Here is a 12514-nt window from a genome sequence, read left to right on the forward strand (position 1 = left end):
CGCTTTAGGCGAGTCGCCACTTGTTAGACGAGGTGCCGTGGCCTAATCTCCTAGGCGGACCGGGGGGTGGACACCTCATGGCGACGTAAGCGGTGATTGGCGCCGAAAGCAACCAATCGTGGAATCAAGCTGCTCGGCAGGACCGGAGCTCGGAGTATGGAAGAGTTGCCACCCATGAATGGGAAAATGAACACCAATCCCTTGCGGGAGACCGGTGAGGGTTCGGGAAACTTAGGTACGAGCCGAGAAGGCTAGCTCCTTTCCGGGGAAAGGCTACTAGGCACCCCGACATCGTTCGGTTATGAACCACCGGCCTCCTACTCAGCGTGTTAGGCGATAACGGACTAATCGCATATTTCTTTAAGTTTAAAATTCATTTGAAACCTTTTCTTTCTCGTTTTGAAAACCGTTTTGAGCATATATTATTGAAAGCCATTTTGGTAAAGAATCACCCATTTACATCAGTTCAAAATATATAGGAGAGAAAGGGGGAGAAGAAAGAATTGATTTGTTTATAATGTGATTTATGCTTCGTATTACACACTAACTCTAAACTAAGCTCACTTCCCAAAAACGAGTTTATTTACATGGTTCGTACCTTAATCGCCGTTGGAACGATTTAGGTACGTTTCAAAACCCCGTTTAATGACGTTCACTCGAATCGCCGTTGGAACGACTCGAGCGTTTGAAAATGTTGAGATAAAAGCTTTAACAAGAAAACGTGATTAAGCATACAAGTCAATTTATTTTGTTCAAAAACCATTTAGTTAGGAAAACAATTCAAAAACTCTATTATTTACAATTAAAAGCAATTTTAATTACAAGGTTCACTTAATCCGTCGTTGGAACGAATTAAGGTTTTAAAACGTGATGTTTTAAGAAATGGTTTAAAAATGTCAAGAAAACGTTATTTACACTTTAGGAATATCTAGAAAACTTTAAGTTTAAATAAGCAAATTAAACTCTCTTTTTGTGATTTTACTTTCCCCTTTTCACTCAATTAACCTTTAACATTATCATAATTACAACAATAAACCAACTAAACCAAAATTCCTCAATTGAAAACCAATTTAAAACCATGTCCCCAAATGCCAAAAAGAATAAGGAAGAATATGTACATATATACATATATATATTTTTAGATAAAAATAATGATATACATATAACTTTGAAAACCAAGAAAAAAATACCCTATAGTATCGCTAAGTATATGTATAATAATGAAAATAACACTAAGTATGATATATTATAATCAAAACATGTAAAAATGATGAGGCAAGTTCACAAATAAGAAAATAACCTTTGATTCAAAAACAACATTTACATCATAACCCAAAAACCAATTAATCATCCCAAAAGTCACAAAAACTATACATATATACTTATATAATTTACGAAACCAAATCGATATAAACTAAATTTCTAACATAACATAAATAGACATATAATATGTAGATAATAATTATATAAACCAAAAATATATTTATCAAGTATTTTACATAATTAAATAGAGATATACTAAGAAATGCCAAAAAGATAAGAAAAAGACTCAAAAAATGGGTACTTAAGGTTCCAGCAGCTTTACCGACGGAAAATCCGTCGGTAAACAACTATTAGTGACAGAAAATATAGAATTACAGAAACAGTCCACAACTTTTCAGATTTATTCAAAAGCTTTAGATTAGATCTATTCTATCGTTTTGGACTTCCGAACTACCAAAAATGGATCATAGTCTATAACGGAGTTTCCTAAAACGACGTTTTTATTTTAAAACGTTATTTTGAAATATTTTTAAAACTTATAATTACAACGTTTTTAATACCCGAACTACCTTTGAATCGGATCACGGTTCGTATTGGGATATTAAAACGAGGTTTTTATTTTAAAACAAAACCGAACGTTTATCTAATATGAGACGAAAATTAAATAAATACGAAAAATTAAGTAAAACGTGATAAATAAATAAATAACTAAATAAATAAAATTATAACATAAATAAAGGAAATAAATTAAATAAAATAAAACGAGTCTAGTCCTCGGATAATACCTCAAGATCGGTATCTGACAGTCGAAGTCGGTCGATTTCACGAGTTGTGATTTTCCGATTTTTTGTGTTTTTCGTCTTTTTAGTAAAAATTCTAACTTTTGGGAAATTCGGACTTTTTGAGAAAAAAATATTTTTCTCAAAAAAATTTCACTTTCTCTCTCTAAAAATGTCTAGAGTGAGAAAGCTATCCAAAAAATTCCCTCTCATTCATGCATGGGGATCCGTGCCTTAAATAGGCAACGGGTCCCGGAAACTTTGGGCGACGCCCAAATAAAATTGGGCGTCGCCCAAAGCCGGTTGGGCGAACGCCCAACCTAGTTGGGCGGACGCCCAACTTATGTTGGGCGAACGCCCAACATGGTTGGGCGAACGCCCAACTATCGTTGGGCGTACGCCCAACTTCAGTTGGGCGCGCGCCCAACCAGCGTTGGTCGCGCGCGCCCAACGAGCATTGGGCGTCCGCCCAACGTCACTGGGCGCTCGCCCAGCGGCTGCCGGGCGCACTCGGTGTCTACAGGTTTTCGTCCGTCTTGTTACAGGTTTTCGTCACAGGTCCTCCGACTCGGTGTCTACAGTTGTTTACTAAGAGTCATGTTTGTAATCTATAAATACCTATCAATACAAGTAGTAAGATAAGAGAATTTTCTGCCATCAATTATACTCTTCCTCTGTTACCTTTGAAAGTTTATTTATTTGATCCAACAAATTGGTATCAGAGCCAGCAAAAATTCTCTAAAATGATGAATGGAATGATCCCATACAAATATCCACAACTATCAAAGGAAAACTATGATAATTGGTGCATTAGAATGAAGGCTTTGTTGGGTTCCCAAGATGTATGGGAAATGGTAGAAACTGGATATTGTTGAAACACCTTTCCACAGGATTTTGATTTGACAAAATTAATTAAGTGAAAGTAAATATTCTATAACACACTAAGTTTAAATGCTTTGATTTAGTGTTACTAATGTGTTTGTTCAATGTTGAGTTTATAATTTATCATAAGACATAAAGATCATAAGGCTCAAGCCCTATATGGAAATCAAGGCCCAAGTCAAACAAGCCAAAGATCACTCAGCCCGCGTATCTCCAAAACGTCGCCGTTAAAGTGATGAAACGCATGCTGAGTAAAGAAGGATCGAGAAGATCCACGTAGACAACTTCGGTATGAAGCTGCTGAGCTGTCTCGACAAAACGTGCAGGACAGCTACTGACCATAAGACAGCTTCCAGACAAAGTATTTCCTCATTAGGTAAAGGTCAGAAGACACAACAAGCTGTCTGGTTGACATTACCCAAAATGGTGGAACATACTGACTCACTGACCGAAGAACAGAAGACGCTGGAATCTGATTGGCTAACGAGAACTGCTGGCAGACTCAATGAAAGCGACCTGTAGCCGTTTCTCTCCAACGGTTATTTCGAAATTCAAAATAACCAGAAGCTCTCACAGCTCTCTATAAATAGTCCATTCAGAATCCACATTCTGCAGAGAACTTTGAGCAAGAGCCGCTACGCTGACCAAACGTATACAAAAGTTCTCCATCAAAAGCAAAGCAAAGTTCTTACACTACAAAGTCTATTCATTTGTGTAAAAGTCTAGAGTGATTGTTTTTCAATCATCTAAGGTGTTCTAGCAATTGTTGTTTAGGACAAAATCTTTATCATTTCTAGAAGTAGAAAGGAGAGGCTGAGTACTCGGTTTTAAGTACTCAGCGGAGAGATTAGGATTGAGTAGAAGTATAGAGGAAGGTACTCTTGTCATACTCAATTACTGATATTGTAAAAGGTTTGAGGCTCTACCTTTAAAGAGCTCAGTAGAGGATTTGAAATCTCGGAGGTGTTCCGGGGACAGGACGTAGGCTTAGAAGAAGCCGAACCTGGATAAATCTGCTGAGTGAAGTATTTCTAAACCTTAACTCCTTATTCATATTGCTTGCTTAAAACAAACTAAAACTGACCAAGTAAAAGAGGTCAAGCTGAGTTGTGCGCTACCAACGAGAAGGTTCAGGAATAGACTCTAAGTGCTATTTCCTGACCTAAGCAACGAAGCTGTCCTAGTCACCAACAGTCTCTATGTTCTTGTCTTGTATTATCCTGGTGATGAGAGAACCTAAACGGAGCTTCCTTCCGCTTCTTTGGAAAGCTCCGACCAAAAATACAGGCATGTTGAAAGGAGTACTGGTCAGCATATGCCAGATGAAACATTGTTCAAAATTAGAGGCAGATGAGGGAGAGCTGAGTTTAGGGAAGATAAAGTTGGTCAGCAAGAAGTGGGCCATCTTTTGATTTTTGCCCATGCAGGTGCTGGGTACTTCTCCCTTGTAGTTTCTGGGTTTATAGAATCCCTTCATCTTCTCTGCGATGGCTTTCGGTATCGACTCCTTTGTGGTTCTGAACTGGATCCCTGTATTTGGTATCTCTAGCAATGTAGCTAGATATTCAGGGGTTATCACTATCTTTTGACCGTTGACTGTGGTCTCCAGATAGTCAGAGTAATCTGCATCAACATGCAGGTTGGAGTAGAACTCTCTTACTATTGTAGGATAGGTTTGCCCGGACAGAGAGAAGAGACATGTCCATTTGTTGTTTTTGATCCATTCACAGAATGGAGTCTCTGAAGAGATGAAGTCAGGGTGGAAGAATCGACTTCTTAATACCTCTTGATTCTTAGCCCAAGAGTGTACTTTAATCATTTTTCTCATTAGGCTAGTTGAAGGACCAGCCTGGTCAGAGGATTTGAGAGTTGGAGAGAAATAACTTTCGTTGTAAGACATTTTTGAAATTTTGAAGCTCTTTGGAAAATTTTGAAGCTTTCTTAGAGTTCAGTGTATATGTGACGAGGGTAGTGGGTTAGTATTTACTATTTATAGATTTTATGGTTTAGGGTTCCGTTTGAATTTTAATCCAGTTTTGCTCTGGGTTGTCCAATCGCCAGAAACCCTGACACTTATGACACTATTAAGACGTTATTCGACGCATGCGCAGTACAGGTGTCACCTCGCGTGTAGTGACATTAAATGCTAATAAGTGCTTCTACTTAGTGTTTGTTGATATAAACGTTTCATATTCTGAGTAGTCAGTACATTCTTTAGGAATGGCTTTAAGTGAAAGTTCGAAGCTAATTTACTCAGTGTGCAAGATTACTCAGTATTGTATATTTAGTCAGTTTCAAGAGATACTCAGCAAACAATAAATCATTCAGCATGTAATTCACTCAGCATTCAATATTCATTTAGCACAGGAATTTACTGAAGAGGATTAAACATACCAATTGCTTCTCTCAGTATGCTAAATTGCTCTCGTGCTAGAGGCTTTGTAAAGATATCAGCAAGCTGCTCGTCTGTTGGTACATACGTCAGCTTGATTTCTTTCTTGAGTACATGATCTCTGATGAAGTGATGTCGTATACTGACATGTTTCATCCTTATGTATTGAATTGGGTTCTTTGAGAGGTCAATTGCACTTTTGTTGTCGCATTTGACTTCAATTGTCTTTGTTTGAACACCATAATCTTCAAGCTGTTGCTTAATCCAAAGGACCTGAGCAACACAACCTCCAGCAGCAATGTACTCAGCTTCAGTTGTGGACAGGGCTACTGACGCCTGCTTCTTGCTGAACCAAGATACAAGACAGCTTCCTAGGAATTGGCATCCTCCAGAGGTGCTTTTTCTTTCCAGCTTGTCTCGTCCATAGTCAGCGTCAGTGTATCCGATGAGAGTAAAGTCATGAGTGTTTGGATACCACAGACCTGCATTTACTGAGCTTTGCAAATATCTAAGGATCCTTTTTACGGCTATGTAATGGGATTCCTTAGGGTTAGCTTGATATCTAGCACAATAACATACTGAGAACTGAATGTCCGGTCTACTTGCTGTTAAGTAAAGTAAAGAGCCAATCATACCTCGGTATAACTTGCTGTCTACTGACTTACCATTCTCATCAGCACAAAGGACAGTGTCAGTGCCCATAGGAGTGGATATTGGCTTACAATGTTCTAGTTCATATTTCTTCAATATCTCCTTGGCATATTTAGCTTGACTTATGAATATGCCATTCTTTCCTTGCTTGATTTGAAGTCCGAGGAAGAAGTTGAGTTCTCCCATCATTGACATTTCGAATTCAGTCTGCATTTGTTTGCTAAATTCCTTGCACATAGATTCATTAGTAGCACCAAATATAATATCATCTACATATATTTGAGCCAGCAGGGTATCTTTACCCTTTCTCTTAATGAATAAGGTTGTATCAGCTTGACCCCTGACGTAACCTCTAGTCAGTAAAAAGTTGGTCAGCCTCTCATACCAAACACGTGGTGCTTGCTTGAGTCCATACAGAGCCTTTTTGAGTTTGTAAACGTGGTTTGGGAACTTAGAATCCTCAAACCCTGGAGGCTGATTTACATAGACCTCCTCGTCTATTATTCCATTAAGAAAGGCACTTTTGACATCCATTTGAAATAGTTTAAAGTTCATGTAAGATGCATATGCACATAAAATCCTAATAGCTTCTAGCCTTGCCACTGGGGCAAAGGTCTCACCGTAGTCAATACCTTCTTGCTGACTGTAGCCCTGAGCTACAAGTCTTGCCTTGTTTCTGACTACGTTTCCTTGCTCATCTAGCTTGTTCCTGAAGACCCATCTCGTTCCAATGGTATTTTGGCTCCTAGGATGTGGCACTAGCTCCCATACATTATTCCTCCTGAACTGATTGAGTTCCTCTTGCATGGCATTCATCCAGAATTCGTCATCCTCAGCTTCGGCAAAGTTCTTCGGCTCAAGTACTGAGACAAAAGCTACATTGCCGAGATACTTCCTTAGTTGATTTCTTGTCATCAACGTATTTCCAGCTGAGTCAAGAATTGCATTTTCTGAATGCCCTCTTGGGACTCTTATCTCCTTTGGTAGACTTGTGTCTTGTTCTATCTGTGTTTCAACATTCTCTGCAGAAGTAGATAGGTCAGTGAAAGTAATTTTAGGTTCACTCTTACTCTTGGTCAGCCGTTTTATGAAGGACTCAGTAGCTGGTTCTTGATCAGCAGGTGCTGAGTTTGGTTCATCTTCTGTCAGCGGCTGGTATCTTCCTGCAGGGTTAGTTTCATCGAATTGCACATGTATAGATTCTTCTAATACTTGAGTTCTCTTATTAAAAACTCTGTATGCTTTACTGTTTGTTGAGTAGCCTAGAAAGATAGCCTCATCAGCTTTTGAATCAAATTTGGCTAAGCTATCTTTGGTATTTAAAATAAAACACCTACAGCCAAAGGCACGAAAGTATCCAATGTTGGGCTTTCGTCCTTTCCAAAGTTCATATGGGGTTTTCTTAAGTATAGGTCTAACTAAAGCCCTATTCAGAATATAGCATGCTGTGTTGACAGCTTCTCCCTAAAAATACTTTGGAAGCCTATGCTCATCCAGCATTGTCCTGGCAATCTCAACCAGAGTTCTGTTCTTCCTTTCAACAACCCCATTTTGCTGAGGCGTTCTAGGAGCAGAGAAATTGTGGTCAATACCGCTGGCTTCACAGAATTCAACAAACTTTTGGTTCTGGAATTCTCCACCATTATCACTATGGATATGAGCTAATTTTAGGTCTTTCTCATTTTCAATTTTTCTAACCAAGTTTGAAAATGTCTCAAAAGTCTCATCCTTACTGGTCAGCAGGATAACCCATGTGTACCGAGAGAAATCATCTACAATAACCAAGGAAAACCTTCTTCCACCCAGACTCAGTGGCTGGACTGGACCAAAGAGATCCAAGTGTAGCATTTCTAACGGACGCTTAGTTGAGACAACGTTTTTACTTTGAAAAGATTGCTTGGTTTGTTTTCCAGCTTGGCAGGCATGGCATAATTGATCTTTTTGAAATTTAAGTTCAGACAGTCCCTCAACCAATTGCTTTCTTGCTAATTTGGCCAGGAGGTCCATGCTTACATGACCAAGTCTCCTGTGCCATAGCCAGGAATTTTCTTCCTTTGTGACTAAGCATACAATTTTTGAAAACTTCTTTTCGAGGTTTAGCATAAAGACATTGTCTATCCGAGGGGCAGTTAAGATTAACTCATTAGTTTTACCCTCGTATATTTTACATCCAGTAGCATCAAATATAACTTTTCTCCCATTGTCACATAGCTGAGCTACGCTGAGTAAGTTATATTTGAGTCCGCTGACTAGGGAGACAGATTCAATAGTAGGGTTACCTCCGACGGTTCCTGAGCCTACTATCTTACCCTTCTTGTTGTCTCCAAAACTTACACTCCCTCCTTGTTTACGTTCAAACGTGATGAACTGAGTTTCATCACCCGTCATATGCATTGAGCATGCGCTGTCAATATACCACATCTTTGACTTCTCGGCACATCTCAGGCTTACCTGCATTGTAACTAGTTACTTTTAGGTACCCAACTCTTTTTGGGTCCTGACTTGTTAGGTGCAACAGGCATATCATCATATTTTATTTTATGGCGACATACATGGACAATATGGCCATTCTTTCCACAGAAGTCACAACTGACCTTCTGTTTAGGATTTTTTACTGACTTGTTAGCACCCCAGTGCTGAGCGTGCCAGCACACTTTAGTAGTGTGTCCTAACTTCCCACAAAAATCACATTGGACTTTTCGCTGGGGATTTCTTCTCTGCTGAGTACCTTGGTACTGTGTACTTTGATACTGAGTTCTCAGCGGAAAATTGTTTTTGTTTGGAACCTTTAATTGGTTCTGAATGGTTGTGACATCCTTCCTCAGTTTCTTTGAAACTGACTGGACTTCAGAGACAGACTCATGAATGATTTTCATATTTTCATGCAAAACTGAGTTGTCTTGAAGAAGATATCTGAGGTCACTCAGTTTGACCTCTTCTACTTCATCACAGCGCCGGCTGAGTGCTTTAATCTTCCTATTACACTTTTTAACAAGTGTATAGAGATCACTCAGGGCGTTACCCATTTCATTTTTGAGTTGAGAGAGTGAGATTGCCTCATTAGATTGCTCTTCATTGTCTGACTCATCAGAGTGGTCAGCATGCTCAGAAATGCATGGCTCAGCAAGTTCGTCAGCCATAAAGCATATCTTCGCTGACTCAGTGGCCTCAGTTTCTGTTGATGAACATTCATCACTGTCACTCCAAGTAGCCACCATTGCCTTCTTCCCACTTTTCTTGTCTTTCCTCAGCGTGGGGCAGTTTGACTTAATATGGCCATCTTGGTGGCACTCAAAGCATGTAATGGGCTTTGAGCTGTCCTTTCTGTATTTGCTGTCGCTTGAGTCAGCCTTATACTTATCAAAATTTTGTAAGGCTTTTTGGAATATTTGTCGTTCTTCCTGAACAGCCTCTTCATCTTTCTTGTAAACATAGCCATCTCCTCATCATCAGTTGAACTCCCGTCAGTGGAGTCAGCCTTCATGACAAGTGACTTCTGCTTCTTGTCATCAGATTTTTCCTTCACCTCAAAGTTCTTCATTGATATCTCATGGGTCAGCAATGAACCGATGAGTTCGTCATATTTGTAGGTGGTTAAATCCTGAGCTTCCTCAACTGCTGTCTTCTTTGCTTGCCAGTCTTTTGGAAGACTCCTGAGTATCTTTTTGACTTGTTCTTCCTCAGTGAAGATTTTCCCAAGTCTCTTGAGCTCATTAATGATGTTGGTGAACCTTGCGTTCATGTCTGAAATGCCCTCATCATTGTTCATCTCGAACAGCTCGTACAGTCTCATCTGCTGATTCACCTTGGATTCTTTTACTTTGTTTGTTCACTCGTAGGTGACTTCCAGCTTTTTCCAGATCTCTTGTGCCGACTCACAACCTGAGATTTTGTTATATTCTGCAGCATCGAGCGCACAGTGAAGCATATTGATAGCCGAAGCATGGTTTTGAAGCTTCTTAAGATCATCCTCTGTCCATTCAACCTCAGCTTTAACAACTGACTGGCCAGCAACAACTTTCACAGGTACAAACGGGCCTTGGACTATAGACAGCCAGGCACTCATGTTTGTAGCTTGAATGAAGTTTTTCATCCTATTCTTCCAAAAGGTATAGTTTGACCCGAAGAATAGGGGAGGCCTGGTAATGGACAGTCCCTCAGGTAATATCTGAGTTGTCTGGTTTCCAGGGAGAAACCGAGTGCTGTTTTCGCCCATGGTATGGATCAACTCAAGGTTGTTAGACCTTTAGTAGTGAGCTTTTAGGCCCTGATACCACTTGTTAGTCCCTTGTAAGGTTGCAAATATAGTTCCAAGGGGGGGGGTTAGGAACTATTTTACCTTTTTTTTAAAAATAAGTTGGGCAGATTTCTTTTCTTCAAGAAAAGTTTATCTAACAGCGGCGCTTACCACTCAGCAAGACACTGGCTTAGTCAACTAGTGACTAGGACAGCTTCGTTGCTTAGGTCAGGAAATAGCACTTAGAGTCTATTCCTGAACCTTCTCGTTGGTAGCGCACAACTCAGCTTGACCTCTTTTACTTGGTCAGTTTTAGTTTGTTTTAAGCAAGCAATATGAATAAGGAGTTAAGGTTTAGAAATACTTCACTCAGCAGATTTATCCAGGTTCGGCTTCTTCTAAGCCTACGTCCTGTCCTCGGAACACCTCCGAGATTTCAAATCCTCTACTGAGCTCTTTAAAGGTAGAGCCTCAAACCTTTTACAATATCAGTAATTGAGTATGACAAGAGTACCTTCCTCTATACTTCTACTCAATCCTAATCTCTCCGCTGAGTACTTAAAACCGAGTACTCCTCTCCTTTCTACTTCTAGAAATGATAAAGATTTTGTCCTAAACAACAATTGCTAGAACACCTTAGATGATTGAAAAACAATCACTCTAGACTTTTACACAAATGAATAGACTTTGTAGTGTAAGAACTTTGCTTTGCTTTTGATGGAGAACTTTTGTATACGTTTGGTCAGCGTAGCGGCTCTTGCTCAAAGTTCTCTACAGAATGTGGATTCTGAATGGACTATTTATAGAGAGCTGTGAGAGCTTCTGGTTATTTTGAATTTCGAAATAACCGTTGGAGAGAAACGGCTACAGGTCGCTTTCATTGAGTCTGCCAGCAGTTCTCGTTAGCCAATCAGATTCCAGCGTCTTCTGTTCTTCGGTCAGTGAGTCAGTATGTTCCACCATTTTGGGTAATGTCAACCAGACAGCTTGTTGTGTCTTCTGACCTTTACCTAATGAGGAAATACTTTGTCTGGAAGCTGTCTTATGGTCAGTAGCTGTCCTGCACGTTTTGTCGAGACAGCTCAGCAGCTTCATACCGAAGTTGTCTACGTGGATCTTCTCGATCCTTCTTTACTCAGCATGCGTTTCATCACTTTAACGGCGACGTTTTGGAGATACGCGGGCTGAGTGATCTTTGGCTTGTTTGACTTGGGCCTTGATTTCCATATAGGGCTTGAGCCTTATGATCTTTATGTCTTATGATAAATTATAAACTCAACATTGAACAAACACATTAGTAACACTAAATCAAAGCATTTAAACTTAGTGTGTTATAGAATATTTACTTTCACTTAATTAATTTTGTCAAATCAAAATCCTGTGGAAAGGTGTTTCAACAAGAAGAACCTGTCGCTCAGGTGTTGCAGGCGACTCTAGATTTGAATGATAAAGAAGAAAAGAAGCAATTTGAAGGTGGATATGGAAGGGGAAGAGGAAGAGGAAGATCAAGAGGTAGAGGCCGTGGCCGTGGCTGGAATCGTGGATATAATGGAAGAGGTAGAGGTGGCATAAATTTTCACAATAATGAAGCCACAAATAATCAGCAATGGAATGCAAGAGGACGTGGTAGAGGCAACAATTTCCAAGGCCGTGGAAATAATTGGCATGGTCGTGATAAATCTCGTGTGCAATGTTACAATTGTCAAGAATTTGGGCATTATGCTGCTGAGTGTAAATATGAACCTTTTAAAGACGAACGCGCCAATTTTGCCGAGGCGGACGATGAAGAATCAACTTTGTTACTGACATGTAGTGAAGATGAAGCAAGGAGTATTGGTATCTACACTCGGGAGCAAGCAATCATATGACGGGAAATAAAGAACTTTTTTATAAGCTTGATGAATCTAAGAAAGGAAGTATTTCTTTCGGTGACAAAACAAAAGTTCCAGTTGTGGGAAGCGGTAACATTCTTATCAAACTGAAGAATGGAGATCATCAATTTATTTCTCATGTTTATTATGTTCCAGCTTTGAAATCCAATATTTTGAGTATTGGACAACTTTTGGAGTAAGGTTATGAGGTGGAGATGAACAAGAATGGGCTGGTTATGAAAGATGGAAAGAAAAAAATGATTGCAAAAGTTCCTATGTCTGCAAACAAGATGTTCAAATTAAAAATCAGCAGTGATCGTCCTATGTGTTTGAAAGCCTCATCAGATTCTGCATGGCTGTGGCATCTCAGAATGGGTCATTTGAATTTTGGTGGACTGGAGCAAATGTGCAAGCAACAAATGGTGAATGGATTACCTTT

This window comes from Euphorbia lathyris, chromosome 1, assembly GCF_963576675.1.
Source record: "Euphorbia lathyris chromosome 1, ddEupLath1.1, whole genome shotgun sequence".
Taxonomy (NCBI): domain Eukaryota; kingdom Viridiplantae; phylum Streptophyta; class Magnoliopsida; order Malpighiales; family Euphorbiaceae; genus Euphorbia; species Euphorbia lathyris.